Source organism: Engystomops pustulosus, chromosome 2, assembly GCF_040894005.1.
Source record: "Engystomops pustulosus chromosome 2, aEngPut4.maternal, whole genome shotgun sequence".
NCBI lineage: Eukaryota > Metazoa > Chordata > Amphibia > Anura > Leptodactylidae > Engystomops > Engystomops pustulosus.
This window is the reverse complement of record NC_092412.1, coordinates 185,039,481-185,055,500: the sequence shown is the minus strand read 5'-3', so window position 1 is coordinate 185,055,500 and position 16,020 is coordinate 185,039,481. Positions and strand designations below refer to the sequence as shown.

General features: G+C 43.0%; 1 long non-coding RNA gene across 1 annotated transcript in view; it reads right to left on the bottom strand.

The window, feature by feature from the left end:
- Nucleotides 1-7,178: 7,178 nt before the first annotated feature.
- LOC140116672 (uncharacterized) overlaps nt 7,179-16,020 on the bottom strand; it is a 32,119-nt gene continuing 23,277 nt past the window's right edge. Inside the window, exons 2-3 of the long non-coding RNA XR_011852896.1 lie at nt 7,523-7,899; nt 7,179-7,231 (exon numbers count right to left, since the gene is read on the bottom strand). This is a non-coding gene — a long non-coding RNA (uncharacterized lncRNA). The remainder of the gene's footprint in view (nt 7,232-7,522; nt 7,900-16,020) is intronic.

Below are 16,020 nucleotides of genomic sequence, written 5' to 3'. Positions count from 1 at the left end.
AACATAACCCCCTCTCTAAGACAAAAATAGTGTCCACTTTTTAGACCAAGATGGGATCCGTAGAGGAATATATCTTACAAAGACTGACAGTTCAAGCCATTGGATTTAGCTACACAGTTTCATCCTGGTTTGGTTATTTCAAGTCCACAGTTTTATTTGCTTTAACTGAAAAGTTAATTGCTAATGTTCATTAAATCTTCTGAAACTTGACTATTAATCTGTGCTCTTATTCCATTATCATTTCTCCTATACACTCACCGGCCACTTTATTAGGTACACCATGCTAGTAACGGGTTGGACCCCCTTTTGCCTTCAGAACTGCCTCAATTCTTCGTGGCATAGATTCAACAAGGTGCTGGAAGCATTCCTCAGAGATTTTAGTCCATATTGACATGATGGCATCACACAGTTGCCGCAGATTTGTGGGCTGCACATCCATGATGCGAATCTCCCGTTCCACCACATCCCAAAGATGCTCTATTGGATTGAGATCTGGTGACTGTGGAGGCCATTTGAGTACAGTGAACTCATTGTCATGTTCAAGAAACCAGTCTGAGATGATTCCAGCTTTATGACATGGCGCATTATCCTGCTGAAAGTAGCCATCAGATGTTGGGTACATTGTGGTCATATAGGGATGGACATGGTCAGCAACAATACTCAGGTAGGCTGTGGCGTTGCAACAATGCTCAATTGGTACCAAGGGGCCCAACGAGTGCCAAGAAAATATTCCCCACAACATGACAACACCACCACCAGCCTGAACTGTTGATACAAGACAGGATGGATCCATGCTTTCATGTTGTTGACACCAAATTCTGACACTACCATCCGAATGTCGCAGCAGAAATCGACACTCATCAGACCAGGCAACATTTTTCCAATCTTCTACTGTACAATTTCGATGAGCTTGTGCAAATTGTAGCCTCAGTTTCCTGTTCTCTGGTTAAAAGAGTGGCACCCGGTGTGGTCTTCTGCTGCTGTAGCCCATCTGCCTCAAAGTTCGACGTACTGTGCGTTCAGAGATGCTCTTCTGCCTACCTTGGTTGTAACGGGTGGCGATTTGAGTCACTGTTGCCTTTCTATCAGCTCGAACTAGTCTGCCCATTCTCCTCTGACCTCTGGCATCAACAAGGCATTTCCGCCCACAAAACTGCCGCTCACTGGATGTTTTTTCTTTTTCGGACCATTCTCTGTAAACCCTAGAGATGGTTGTGCGTGAAAATCCCAGTAGATCAGCAGTTTCTGAAATACTCAGACCAGCCCTTCTGGCACCAACAACAATGCCACGTTCAAAGGCACAAAATCCCCTTTCTTCCCCATACTGATGCTCGGTTTGAACTGCAGGAGATTGTCTTGACCATGTCTACATGCCTAAATGCACTGAGTTGCCGCCATGTGATTGGCTGATTAGAAATTAAGTGTTAACGAGCAGTTGGACAGGTGTACCTAATAAAGTGGCCGGTGAGTGTATAAAGTATATGACCTTGGCATTGAATTGTATTGCTTGATCTTATACGTTTGTCCTGAAAATAGCGAACTTTGTTGCTTTTATGTAAATTCTCACAACTTAACATATCAAGTTTTCCATATGTAGAATACACATTACCCTCAGCATCTTACTATATAATAAAGATTAATTCAGTTCTTTAGGATGAAAGCTATCACAATATAGCTTATAAATCTGCCACCAATCTTATGGATACCAACATCTCCAGAAAATGTAATGAAAACGTACACCAAAAGGACACTTGCTCTTGGACACTATGTGAAACTGAGGTGTTAGTATTTATATTTTAGGCCCACACAGAAAAAGGTAATTTAGGAGTACATTTCCATGTTCAGTTTTTATGGTGTAGGTTTTGCGGCCAAAAGCAGGTTTGGATTATAATGTGTTGAGATTTGCTACTCTTTTTTTCACTCCACTCCTGGTTTGGACATCAAAAACTGCATCTGAAAAACTGAACATGTGTACACACCCTAATGGGTCATCCTAAGCAAGCACATTAATTGTTGCAATGTTGCAATGTGTATAAGTAATGGAGCTGAACTTCCTCTTCCTTTGTGGATACCAGAGAATAACTGCAGCTTCATCAGTTTTTTTTAAATTTTTTTTTAAAGTATGCTGCCTGAAGATAGCTAAACGCTGGACCGATACTAAATGGTACTAAAGCAATGCAATACTATGATTAAAATGAGTTGCCCATACAACCAGAATGAGTTACTAAACACTCTCACAAAAGCTAAACCATATACCAAACCCCTGAAAACATTGAGAAAACCAGTTTGATCATAATTCGTCACAAAAATATATAAAATCTTTATAAGAACTACAATGATTAAAAATTACTAAAATTACATGCATAAAATGGTGTCTTCCAGGTGAGACAATAAGTAGAAAAGCCCAACATGCATCACCACGTGTATAAATATATAATGAAAGATATAATGACATCTTCAGAGATAATACACAGTAATTGAGTGCAGCAGTTTACATTTTGCAAATTAAATATATGCACATGCAGGACTAAACATGGAATACAGGATAATCCGCACTAGGATGATAAACTATACACGGTGCCTTTAATGGCTACACAAAGCTGTCAAAGCAAGTAATCCATGATTACAGGTAAGAAGATCATGAAAAAGGGATAACTGGCCATTTTATGTGTGTAAATTTTAATCATTGTAGTTCTAATAAAGATTTCATAAAGATTTCATATATTTTTTGTAACATAAATTTTGAACATTAATTAATCTTTTATTGAATTCTCTCAATGTTTTTGGTGATTTGGTATATACAATACTAGATGTCCGCAATATGAGGATGTGAATTGTCCAGCGGTGGCTTTCATCCCACAGAAGTGGGATCAATAGCTCAATAACTTTGTACCTGAAAATGCTATACTTATTTTGTTTCACTAGGTGGTGGTGCAGCATCCTAAACCTGATTCAGTTTTCTGGGTTATACCCATGTAACATATGGGAACCTGTCACAGCTGTTTGAAAAATTATCCTTAGATAAGGGCTCCATGGAAACTTTAGGAAACCTTTTTTTTAACTAACATGATCAATGGTCACAAATGGAGAAAATGAACTTTGATTCTCTGCCTGGTTGGACTGGGCGTATTACTCATGCTCCAGTCCAGCAGCCTCCTCTCATCGCATAATCAATTCCACTCCTTTTTCCCCTACGTCACTTGTCCGACTTGGTGAGTTCTCGTGCATGACAGCCGCAAGCACCTAATGCGCATGCACGAGAACTCAGCAAGACGGCCAAGTGACCTAGGAGAAAGAGGAGTGGAATTGATGACGTGCTGAGAGGAGGCCAATGGACTCTAGCATGAGTAATACGCCCAGTCCGACTCGCTGGCTTATCAAAGTTCATTTACTCCATTTAGTTGTTAGTTAAAAAAAGGGTGCCCTTAGGTTCCCATGGAGGCCTTATGGTCTATCGATGGCTAATTTGAAGTTTGGTGTCATATGAACAGGAAACCAAATAAGCTATAAGAATCCTCTCCAGTTTTTCCTGTGCATGTAGGTAGAGAGAGGTCCAGACCTCATTGGCACTGGCATATGTGTTTATGTGTAGCTATATAAAGTGGAGTTCAACCAGTCCTTTCTCCAGGCCTATTTGAGATCAATGACACTGCTGAGACGGCAAAGTAAACAGCTGCAGTCTCCCCACCTCTTCCAGCTCTCTTCAGAGATGGCTTGTCTCCTCCTTTCTTGCTGGCAGGCTCCTGCTCCCCCTTTTGCACAGACACCTTCATGTGGCTAACCGATGAGTATTGCTTCTCTCCACCATGGAATTATCATTAGCATGTGCCATAATTTAAAAAAAAAATCGTCCGACTGTAAAAGGCAATTATGTTATAACAAAATTGTGTACTTTAACCCCTAGTAAGGCACTGGCTCTTGCAATTAGCGCTCAGTGCTGTACTAGTATGGCGCAAGGGCACCCAGGCTCTTCTCTGCCACCACGTCACATGATATTGTAACATCGTGGTGGGACAAACGTGGCGGAGGCAGGAGAACCTCCTGCTGACGTCACCCGACCAATCGGATCAATCCCGCCCAATGATCACTGCGATTGGCAACTCAATCCTGACTGGCCAATTGCAGCGTTTATAGGCTGAAAACTTGTTTTTAGCTCCTTCCTTTTCCTCCACTAGCTCCATTTTGGTTTGGTATCGCTGGAGAGAGGAGCAGAGAGTTATTGTTTGCACCAAACGCTATTTTCGTATCTGATCCGTATTGTTCCCTGTTCCCTCCTGTGTCCTGTGTGTTCCCTGCGTGATCACCTTGCGTGATTAAACTTGTTTTCCGTTTTATTGCCATCTCCCGTCTGTCCCTTCTAAACCCAAACGCACTTTTTAGTGTGCCATGTGAATAGCACTGTACTGATCAGTATCTTTAGCGGAAGTTAGGTTGTCTTAGGGCAAGCTAGGTGCATTTGTACACATAGGTTTTTTTTTTTTGGTGCCTGGTATTATTTTTGTGCTGTTGGTGTGCCTGTATGTCCCCTTTTACCTATCATCATCCTCCTGCTCATCTTCCAGTGACCTAGAAGGACACTCGAGAAGGCGCCGTAGGGTTCCTGTGCCTGGGCCTTCTGCGATTGAAGTGTCTGGGGCTTCCACAGACCCCACATGGGTAGTCCCAGGCCCCTCAGTTCCCGACTTTGTGGGCCAACCTGGAATTAAATTTGACATGGCAGAGCTCAGAGCTGTTGACTTTTTTAAGGTTTTTTTTCAATCAGGAGCTGTTGAATTTATTTGTAGTCCAGACCAATCTCTATGCTGCACAGCATATTGCCCAAAAACCCTCTTCAATTTATGCACAACCCTACAGGTGGACCCCTGTCACTGAAACAGAGAGGGAGAAGTATTGGGGCATAATACTTCTTATGGGGATTGTAAAGAAGCCCGCATTCAGGGACTACTGGAGCACAGATATACTGTACCACACCCCCATGTTCCGCATGGCAATGAGCAGGATTTGCTTTGCACTACACCGACAACACACAGTGCCCACCCAGAGGTGACCCCAGTTATGATTGTTTATTTAAGGTCAGGCCCATGTTAGATCATTTTAGTGCCAAGTTTGCCCAGGCATAAACCCCCACTAAACATGTGAGAATAGACGAGTCCTGGGTACAATTTAAAGGGAGACTTCAATTCCGCAGTACCTGCCCAACAAGAGGTCAAGATATGGCGTGAAGATGTATAAGCTGTGTGAAAGTGTATACCTACAAGTTCAGGGTTCAGGGTATATGAAGTGAAGGACTCCACTATAGTGCCCCCAGAATGCCCCCCCCCCCTTCCTGGGTGTTAACAGGGAAGATAGTGTGGGATTTGGTGCACCTTTTACTGGACCAAGGCTACCACCTCTACCTGGACAATTTCTACACCAGCACTACCCTGTTCAAGTGCTTTGCTTCCAGAAATACTGCGGTACGAAAGCAGGGCACTATGCAGTTACTCTGTATTGTGTGTTAAGTACAAGGACAAGAGAGGAGTCCTTGTATTAACCACAATACATGGGCACACCACCACCCCTGTCCCAGTATGAGGTACCAGTACAGAAACCCCCACCGGACTGTATTTTAAATTATAACAAGTACATGGGAGGGGAGGACTTGTCGGACCAGGTGCATCAGCCATACAACGTCATGCTTAAAGGGGTATTCCCACCTGGGCATTCACATTAAATTACATTCATTGTCCATATTAAAACATTTCTTCATTTGAATGTTATTAAATAAAAAGTTTCCTGTGTGAAGATAATTTCTCATAAACATAGCCAAGTTGTCCCTTAGAAACAAGATAGCTTTCTCGGATACGACTACCTCACATTTTGGCAGTGGTACTTGAGACGTATCATACATCCCTGGATTTTTAGATTACCGTGCTGCACCGATGTGCAGACAAACGGTCTGCACAATAAAGGTCTTGGTGAAGTTAGGGGTGATTTGTACAGGTCCCTCACACAAAACAGTTTTAAGTTGCTGAAACATCCCCTCAGCCTCTCCACTCCTCTTCACCATCACCAAACTGCTACCCTTGGTCAGGTCAGTCGCAAAATCTTGAATAAATTGGCGATAATAGCCCACTATGCCAAGGAAAGCCCTCCCCTGTTTCTTGGTCCTAGTTCGTGGCCACTGCTGTATCGCCTCCACTTTATTTGCCTAGGGTTTGATGACACCTCGCCCAATACGGTACCCCAAGTAACAGCCTCTTCCAGACCTAGTGCACATTTTCGAGGGTTTGCTGCCAACCTTGCAGCCCGGAGGGAGTTTGAGGCATATCTATGGTGAGGTTTTAGCACAAGATCCTCTGGAATGTTGCGGGAGCCCCATGCAGCCCAAAGGAGTGTACAACATATTGAAATAGCCCATCAGGAGTAACAAAAGCTGTCTTCTCTTTAGCCCTGTTAGTGAGGGGTACCTGCCAATGCCCTTTCGTCAGGCCCTTTCTTGAAGGGGTGTACAGTAGCAGACTGGTCTTAACTGACACCGGTTATGCACTGAGCTCGGTCCATGGGTTCTGACCCGCACACTGGTTAATTTCCATGAGCCGAGCATGTTCGCTGGGCCCAAAACTTAATCTCGCTGTCTTTTTATTAAGACATACTTAAATCCCATGTGTGTTTTGTCCAATATACCCTTAATGCCATGTGCGCTTCAGTATTTACAGTACATTACATTCTTGTGGTCACACGTGAAAAAAAGGGTTTTTTTTAAATTTGAAAGGAAGACATACACTAACATTTCATAATGGATATAACGTTTTGGCATGACTGTAAGGAATGGCACCCGTCATTATGAACACATGCTTATCTGTCATGGAATTTTCTTTACATGCAATATGGCTCAAACCTGACTCTTTGCTAATGATCTAACATTTCTATAAACAAGTGTAGGTTTTTCTTTAAACAATCCGCCATATTTTGAGTTATATCTAAGCCATGACCAATTTTTAAGTACGGCAATGCACTAATATAGTAATTGAGATGAAATCTAAAAGTATTTAAACCATTTCTTTTTATATGGGGTTGGACAGAATTGAGGGTTGATATTTTGTGTGCCCAAGGCAGTGTGTAGTACAATAAGGAGTTGAAGATTTTTTATTTGAAGATTTTGACATTGACATTTTCAGAAAGTGCTAAAAACCTTGTAGGGGCTTTAAAATGTCTTCAGTGTGTTCAAGAGATTCCAAACTAGTTTTGGCTAAAAGATAAGCAAAAAGAAAAAAAAAATCAACAGTGCAACAGTTTACTACAATAGCTTGTTGTGTCTCATATCGGTATAATTCAAAATTTTTAGGGTGGATGTACACAACTGTCCATGAATCACGAAAGCCGGATTTACACAGACTGATCACAGTGCAGAGGATGGGACTAAATATATGATGTAAGCAGTTGCTTCTTCCCCATGAAACATCAGCGCCAAACTGTAATCAAGATGTATTTTTCTGCTGTGAAAACTGGCCAGCACATAGTCTATGTTTTTATGACTTACCGTGGTTGTGTGCTTCTGGCCTTCATGGTAAGTACCCGCTAAAGTACCTTCCAGAACATAGAAATGCCATGGACACCGTTTTTTAATTCTGGCTATAGTGGGCTCCAAGATGCGTCTATAGCTGTCACTCAGTGTTCATAGGGGGAGGGGGGATGTTATAAGGATGAGGGGCAGAGATGGATTGTTTATTGCAGATCACATATCCTTTTATTTATTTTTTTCAACCTTGCTGCTTTTCAGACAGTCCACTCTGACTTCTTTCCTGTTCTTCCCATTGACATCACTGCATATAAGTCCACTATTGTATTGTGTTTCTTTTCAATAGCCTCTCACATTTTCTTTCTCTATTATTGCCCACCACCATTATCTCCAAGGAACTAGAATAAAGCATAGACACAACTGAGTGGTTAGCAATACCTCTTTTGAGAATACACTCTAATTTGATATTTTTCTTGGAAATAGAATTGATGTTTACACATGAAAACACTTATACATAAAAAGATACATAAAAATACAAAGTAATTCTCATTCTTTTTTACTGACAGAAACCTTGACATAAGGACCCATTAGGATACACACCTATTCACACTGCTTCAGTATTATTTGTCAGGGATAAATAATACATCTGGTAATGTAAATACAAAATGAAGACTTAAAAGTCTGAAATATTTCAAATATCAAGTAGGGTAGAAAAACATGTTGATGTAGACTTACAATAAAGCCAACTAGTGAAATAAAAAAAAAATATACAAATGCAACGTTTCTGCACAAACAAAGCTTGTTCTTGACATTGCAGCAAGAAAGACATTTAACATTTGTACTTCTTGACATTATTCATTTCCAACACTCGTATGATAGTACAGCTATTTACCTTGTAAACAATTTGCCTGAAGTGCCCAGATCATCAAGATTAATGCCTTTGTCTCCTGATCCCAGGATCTTCTGCTGCTGGGACCTCAAATGTTGCGTTTCCCAGCAGTTTCCCAACATATAAATATGACAAATATATGATACCCAATTAAATAGGCATCACTGGCGTATTTCTTGAATTAAGCACTCCCCTGGGACTTGGACTCTTGATATAATAGTCATCTATGATACCAGGAATCCTGCTTCCCTGTGGGACTTCAGTATAGTATTGAAAACATCACTCCAATACAGGGGGGTAGTCCTGTATTAAATATTTCAGATTTCATATGGCAAAAACATAGCTCATTTCTCCAATGGAGTCTGTGGCAGCAATTGATGGCATCCCTGCCACAGAGTCAAATTCCTGCGGCTCCTCCAGCTGCTCCGGTTAGCCTGCCTGCTCCTGAACCTAGGCTATGTTTATCTATGCCCGATAAGTATTATGGGTACCCCAAGCAGTGCATCGGCTTTATTACCCAGTGCTCCCTGCAGATTGAACTCATACCATCTCAATTTGTCATGGAGTGATCAAGGGTGGCTTTATCATTAGTCTCCTCTCTGGGAAGGCCCTGGCCTGGGCTACCCCTCTTTGGGACAGAGAGCCGGTCACGGCTACTCACACAGCAATCCTGGCGGAACTCCGATGCATGTACAAAGAACCTGCACGGACCTCCTCTGCTGAGACTGTGCTACTGAATCTGCGCTGGTGGAACTCTTCTGCGGGAGAATATGCTGTCCAGTTCCATACCCTAGCCTCGGAACTCTCCTGGAACGATGCAGCCCTGTCCGCAACCTTCAGGAAAGGTCTCTCTCCCCAAGTTAAGGAGGCATTGGCCGCTCGTGACCTGCCACCTACCCTGAGTGGTCACATCCCCGCGGCGACTTGGATTGACATGCAGTTTATGGAGCGTACCGAGGAGCAACCCCAAGGCCATCCATGGCGTCTACCTTGCCTGGCTCCTGTTTTCCAAATGCTGCTCCAGCCTCCGGCCATACCGTCTGCAGAGGAGCCTATGCAGGTGGACAGAGCCAGACTCTCCCCGCAGGAGCATTCCAGACGAGGTCAGGGGAACCTCTGCCTGTATTGTGCCAGTCCATTGGATTGTGTCCTGTTTGTCCCCAACATTCGGGAAACAACAGCACCTAGGGTTCTTGGGAGAAGCGTCCCTAGGTGTGTGCAAAGCTTCTCCACATCTGGTCATTCCCGTGCTCCTCAGTTTTGGCACAGGTAGCCAGTTTCAAGTGTGTGCCTTCTTGGACTCTGGGTCTGCAGGAAACTTTCTGGATTCTGCCCTGTCCTGCTATGTACTTTCCCGTTCCACATCCTCCACTTACGTGGTTGCAGCGACACAAACCTGTCATACACTGGCAGACTGGGGAGGTCCTTTGCTGGGGTCCTGAATGCCAGTCTCGCTGATTCATGGCTCTCCATCCAGTCTCTACTATGCCCTCCTCCTAGTCTCTTAAGTCTCTGGTGGGTCTTCCCGCTGCTTATCTGGACTATGCTGATGTCTTCTCTGAAAAGCAAGCGGAGACCCTACCACCGCATCGTCCATCCAATTTCCCTATAGAGCTTCTGCCGGGCACATCACCTCCCCGAGGTCGAGTTTACCCGCTGTCCATGCCTGAAACTGCGGCCAAGTCGGCCTATATCAAGGAGAATCTGCAGAAGGGGTTAATTTGCAAATCCCCTTCTCCTGCCAGTGCCGGTTTCTTCTTTGTGGCTAAGAAAGATGGATCTCTCCCCCCCTGCATTGAGTATAGGGGGCTCAATAAAGTGACGGTAAAGAATTGGTATCCACTGCCCCTGATCACGGAACTCTTTGACCGTCTTCTCTAAATTGGACCTTCGAGGGGCATACAATCTTATGCGCACCTGGGAGGGCGATGAGTGGAAGGCTGCCTTTAACACCCGAGATGGGCACTTTAAATACCTGGTCATGCCCTTTGGACTGTGCAATGCGCCTGCAGTATTTCAGGAATTTGTTAATATCTTCAGAGACTTGCTATACACCTGTGTCATCGTCTACTTAGATGACATCTTTGTGTTCTCTGCTCATTTGGAGTCTCTTCAAGTCCACATACGACAAGTTCTTAGCTGCCTAAGGGCCAATTGTCTCTATGCCAAACTGGAGAAGTGCCAGTTCCAAAGTGTCTTCCGTTTCTCAGTAACATCATCTCCGATAAAGGCCTACAGATGGATCCAACCAAGTTGTCTGCGGTACTTCAGTGGTCTCGCCGAGTAGGACTTCGAGCCATACAGAGATTCCTGGGCTTTGCAAATTATTACCGACAATTCATTCCTCACTTCTCTTCCCTCATATCTCCCATTGTGGCCTTAACTAGAAAAGGCGCTGATCCCAGACTTTGTCCTCCGGCGGCTGAGGAAGCATTCTCAAAACTGAAGTCTGTCTAGGCTTCTGCACCTCCTGTGCTCATAATAAGCCATTTCGCGTCAAACCCACTGGCCTCCTGATGCAGTTGCTAATACACAGATGCCCGTGTACTCACGTGGCCATGGACTTTATTCCAGACTTTCCCTGTTCCTCTGTTCGCTGTTCACGGACCTTCCCAGTTCTCCAAAATGTGCCATATTGTCCCGCTGCCAGGTCTGTCGTCTGCTCCTCACCAGCCTGTTCTTCACTCATATCTTCTGGATTCACGGTCTCCCCCTGCATATTGTATCTGACAGTGGGGTCCAGTTTATTTGCCAGTTCTGGCATTCTCAAGTGCAGACAACTCCAGGTGAAATTGGACTTTTCTTCAGCGTATCACCCTCAGTCTAATGGACAAGTCGAGAGGGTTAATCAGATCCTAGGCTGTTATCTCCATTGTTTCTGCACCTGACAGGATGACTGGTCCACTCTGCTCCCATGGGCAGAGTTCTCCTACAACTCCCTGGACTCTGAGTCTGCCAGTGCCTCCTCTTTCTTTGTTGTGTACGAGATACATCCACGTCCACCCCTATCTGATTAACCCCTACCTCTCTCCGTGTCTGCTGATGTTCCTGCTGTGGAAGAGTTGGTAAAAGACCTTAAATCCATCTGGGAACAGACTCATCAGTCTCTGCTTCTGGCGTCCGCCGCACCAAAACTCAGGCTGATAAGAAATCACATCTTCTCTCCAGGAGACAAAGTGTGGCTGTCCTCCAGCTATGTTCCGTTGAAGATCCCCAGTTACAAACTGGGTCCACGTTTCCTGGGACCGTTCGAGGTGTTACAGCGCATTAATCCAGTGACATATAAGCTTCACCTTCCTCCCACCATGCGCATCCCGAATTGTTTCCTTGTCTCCCTGCTGAAACCTCCTTAATCGATTCTCCCGGTAAGTACCTCCTCCTGATCCTGAAGCTGATGGCTTCTGATGTCTTTGAGGTGAAAGAGGTCCTTGATATGAAGACAGTCAGAGGGAAACGATTCTATCTTGTCGAATGGAAGGGGTTCAGCCCAGAGGAGAGGTCTTGGAAACCCGAAGAGAACATCCTGGATTGTGCTCTTCTACACAGGTTCCTCCAGTCCAAGAAGAGGGGGAGAACGAGGGGGGGGGGGTTACTTTCACGGCCACGGGTGCATATCTTGGGTCGCAGGCGCATCCCGGTGCCTTACTCTGCCCCCGGTGCCTGCCAGCTCATCTGTCCTGGCTCCAGCGGTGGAGTATTCCTGCGTTTCTGGTTGTTCCTACATTCCTGTGTGTTCCTGCTCCTGAGTTCCCATGTTCCTGCGTTCCTGTGTCCCATATTCCTGTGTGTTCCTGCGTTCCTGTTCCCATGTTTCTGTGTTCCTGTTCCCGTGCTCCTGTGTGTTCCTGGGTTCCTGTTGCTGTATTTCTGTTACCGTGCTCCTGTGTGTTCCAATCCGTTCCTGTGTTTCTGTTTCCCTTCTGCCTGGACCTCCCATTGCTGCCCCTGGATTGGACTTGACCTTGAAGCTTTGACCCTGTGTCTGAACTTGACCACAAGACTGTCTCCTGCAAAGGTACCTCGACCTTGGCTAGTCGCACCTGTGGAACGACCTGTTGGTACCCCGCAGCAGCAAGACCATTCCGTTTGCGGCGGGCTCTGGTGAAGACCAGGTGCCAGTTAGATTCCGGTCACAGGTGTCGGCAAGTACCACCTCCTGCGGTAGTCCAGAGGATCCACTGATCCCAAATCCTGACAATAGTTGAGTGATTAAAGGAAATTTAGCATGGACACTTACTCAAAGATCCAAGCACCGTGACTGTGGTATCTTCTTATATTTCTTATTCACTTCAGTGTACAGAGCTTTAAGGTGTCATTTTTTGCAGGATGAGATGACATTTTCATTGCTACCCATTTTGGGGACTGAACAACCTTTTGATCACTTTTTGAAACTTTTATGTGTTGAAAAATCACAAAAAAGTGAAGATTTGGACATTTCAGGGCTATTTTCTATTCCAAGGTTCACCACCTTATCGTTCTGAGGAAAGGGGAGTGATTTGAACTTTTAGGTTTTTATTTTTTTTACTTTATTTTTCTACTGTATTTTTAGATACCCTTGCTTTATTTATACACAGCTCTCCTAATTTATTTATAATGGCCCAGATATACATACTCCCAAATTAAATTATATACAGTGTTCCATATATAGCAATCAATTTTCATAAAAATCCAGTCCCTATATACCCATTAATTCAATTATATAGAACCCCTCATAGATAGTATATACAACCAGACCCCCAGTAGATTGTATACACAGCCAGAACCCTCCATATATTGTATACAAAGACAGAAGCCACCATAGATAATATACAACCAATCTAGCTCTAATTCTCAGTTGAATCAGTGCTTTTAAGTTAAAATGAGTTGCAATTATGACCTCCATGCACTGCACATTGAAGGTAGGGGAAATTTTACTCATCTAGCTCTCCTACTGAGAAGCATCTGCAGGGTCATATGGCAATATGGCACTGACTAGCACTTATAAAGCAATTTGAATGAGATTTAAACTGACTATTAAAAGGGGTTGGCCACCTTTCAATAAATCTGTTCCATTATACATGTATCTGCATGTTTATGTACCTGCATTGAGAGTTCCAGCCTTTCACTGTTCTCACCTTGCTACCCTTTGCATATATACTCAGCTATCTCTATCTCACTAATCCAGAGCACCCTCATGGTATTACCCATTGTCTGTCTCTCTCTCTCATTGACACAGAAACATTCAGAGATTATCATTATTAAAGGCATATGGGAAACTTATGTAAGGTCAACCTCTTTAATTTATAGCAGCATTGGTCTTGAATGTCGCTCCTCTCTAAGGGTGCGTTCACACGTTGCAGTTAAAACCACCTCAAAGCTGATTGCGGTGCAGTTTTAGGTGCAGTTTTGTCAATTGAACAGGTGAAAGACATGAACTGAACGAGTGAATGACATTTGTGGAGCACTTTTCCCCTCCAAAATCAAATTCACTCATTCAGTTCAAGTCTTTCACCTGAACGCACCCTCAATCAGCACCTGCTTGCTCTATACTCCTCATATTGCATCTTGCTCTAATAAGGCACATTCAGAAGAGTCTACAGAGTTAATGTCAGTTTTGGAAAAAAATGTTAGGAGAACTTTCCACCATAGTTACTATTTGGTGACGATTTGAATTATCCGGTTATGATTTATATGGATGGATCCACTAACACATGGCTTAAAGACAAGGGTCTTTTTCTATAACATATATATATATATATATATATATATATATATATATATAGTTCATTCTCAAGGTCATTTACAGAAAATTTTACTGACCAAAAGTGTAAACTGCAAGCAATGTACTTTTACAAGTGTGTAATTTGACTTTTTATAAACACCCATTGTAAAAAAAAAAAATCAGTCTAGAAATGAATTTAATCATTTATCTACCATGCAGTCAAAAACAATTCTCTGGGCATTGTATACTAATCTAACCTTAAAAAAGTATCATTTCCAATGTACACTGTATCCCCACAGGTGTAGGATGTGATAACTTACTTGTTACTGTATGTCAGCAGCTGGTGCCAACCATGTGACTTGGTTTAGGAAATGAGATAGGATCACTATAGGTGCCAGACCTCACTGTGGCTCAGTTTGGGAAGGGTAAAGGGAGGAGGGGGTATGAACATTAGCTAGAACTTTTGTAAATAGGAAACTGCCCGGACGCTTGAGAGAGAAGCCAGCATCCTCCCTTCGTATAACTGCAGACCACAATAACAAAAAGATAAGCTTGAAAAAATAAAACAAGATTTTAGATATCAATAGAGGTGGGAGGCGTACACCTGCAAATCTACATTCATACCATATAAAGATGCCAACAGAAAAATTTAAATACTAGTTTATTTTTAAAAGAGCAGATTAATACTTAAGCAAAACATCAATGTATAAAACTGCTGGAGGACTACATGGCTACTTCATGATTGGGAATTCAATACATATTGTCATGCCAATATTCAAAGGTTTTTTCAAACATCTGTGCCCAATTCCTGTTTAGTCCCTACTCTGTCCCTAATGTAAATAAGAAGATGCGCTGCTGACTGTGATTTTGTACTTAGCTTGCATTCTAACCCGCACTAATCTCAAAATTCCCTTATACCACGCCTATACATACATTGTTTTTACTTGATGAAGGCATTGGCTCAATTGGTTGTTTGCAGACCTGTATTATGAGCAAGAATAAAAATCCTTTATACTCTTGGAAGATGCGCCTGTAGAGTGGTTTAACCCTTTCTTGCAAAAAATCTCTTATATCACTCCTGGCTGTCTTAATTGATTTCCACCACACCTCATTGTCTCCTGTTGACTTTTTCGTGGGTTGCAGACAGTAAGCTGTAATGGAGAGATGCTTCCTCAACTCACATTCCAACCCTGCTGGTTTTGTTTGTTGGATGTCAAGGGACCAGTCCAATCACTCTCAGGACTGTGAGTCTCATGTTTCATAAGAGGATTGTTTGACCATTTCCCAGTGCTTGCTCTAGTCTTCTTTGGAGTTTTTTAGCATTTTATGGACTACTTTATTTTTTTTATTTTTGTCTTCTGACAATCAGAATCACAATTCTGTACTGCATTGTACTCTTTGTTTTAATCCATATTTGTAAAACCATTCTTCTATTTTTGTCATGTTGGTGTAGGAAGGGAATGAAAACCAGTTGTCACCCACCCTCTAGTACAGTGATGGCGAACCTTTTAGAGGCCGAGTGCCCAAAATGCAACCCAAACCCTTCTGACTTGAAGTGAAGTGCCAACACAAAAATTTAACTAGAATAACAAGGTTTTAATTGAGAAAACGAGCCATAGAGAGACGCCCCCCCCATATACGTAATATAGTATAAAATGCATACAGCTTGTCACCATGTAGTATAAAATGCATACAGAATGCCGCCATGTAGTATAAAATGCATACAGCTTATCGCCATGTAGTATAAAATACATACAGAATATATATATATAATATATATATGTATACACATATAAACACCTACATATACACATCACAGGCTAGAGAAAGCGCCAGACGGCGCGAAACGGCTGTCGCCTTATCTGACCCCCTGCTCCTATCTCTGCCCCACCTTGGCTGTACCATGTCGGACTGATTTTATGTGAAACC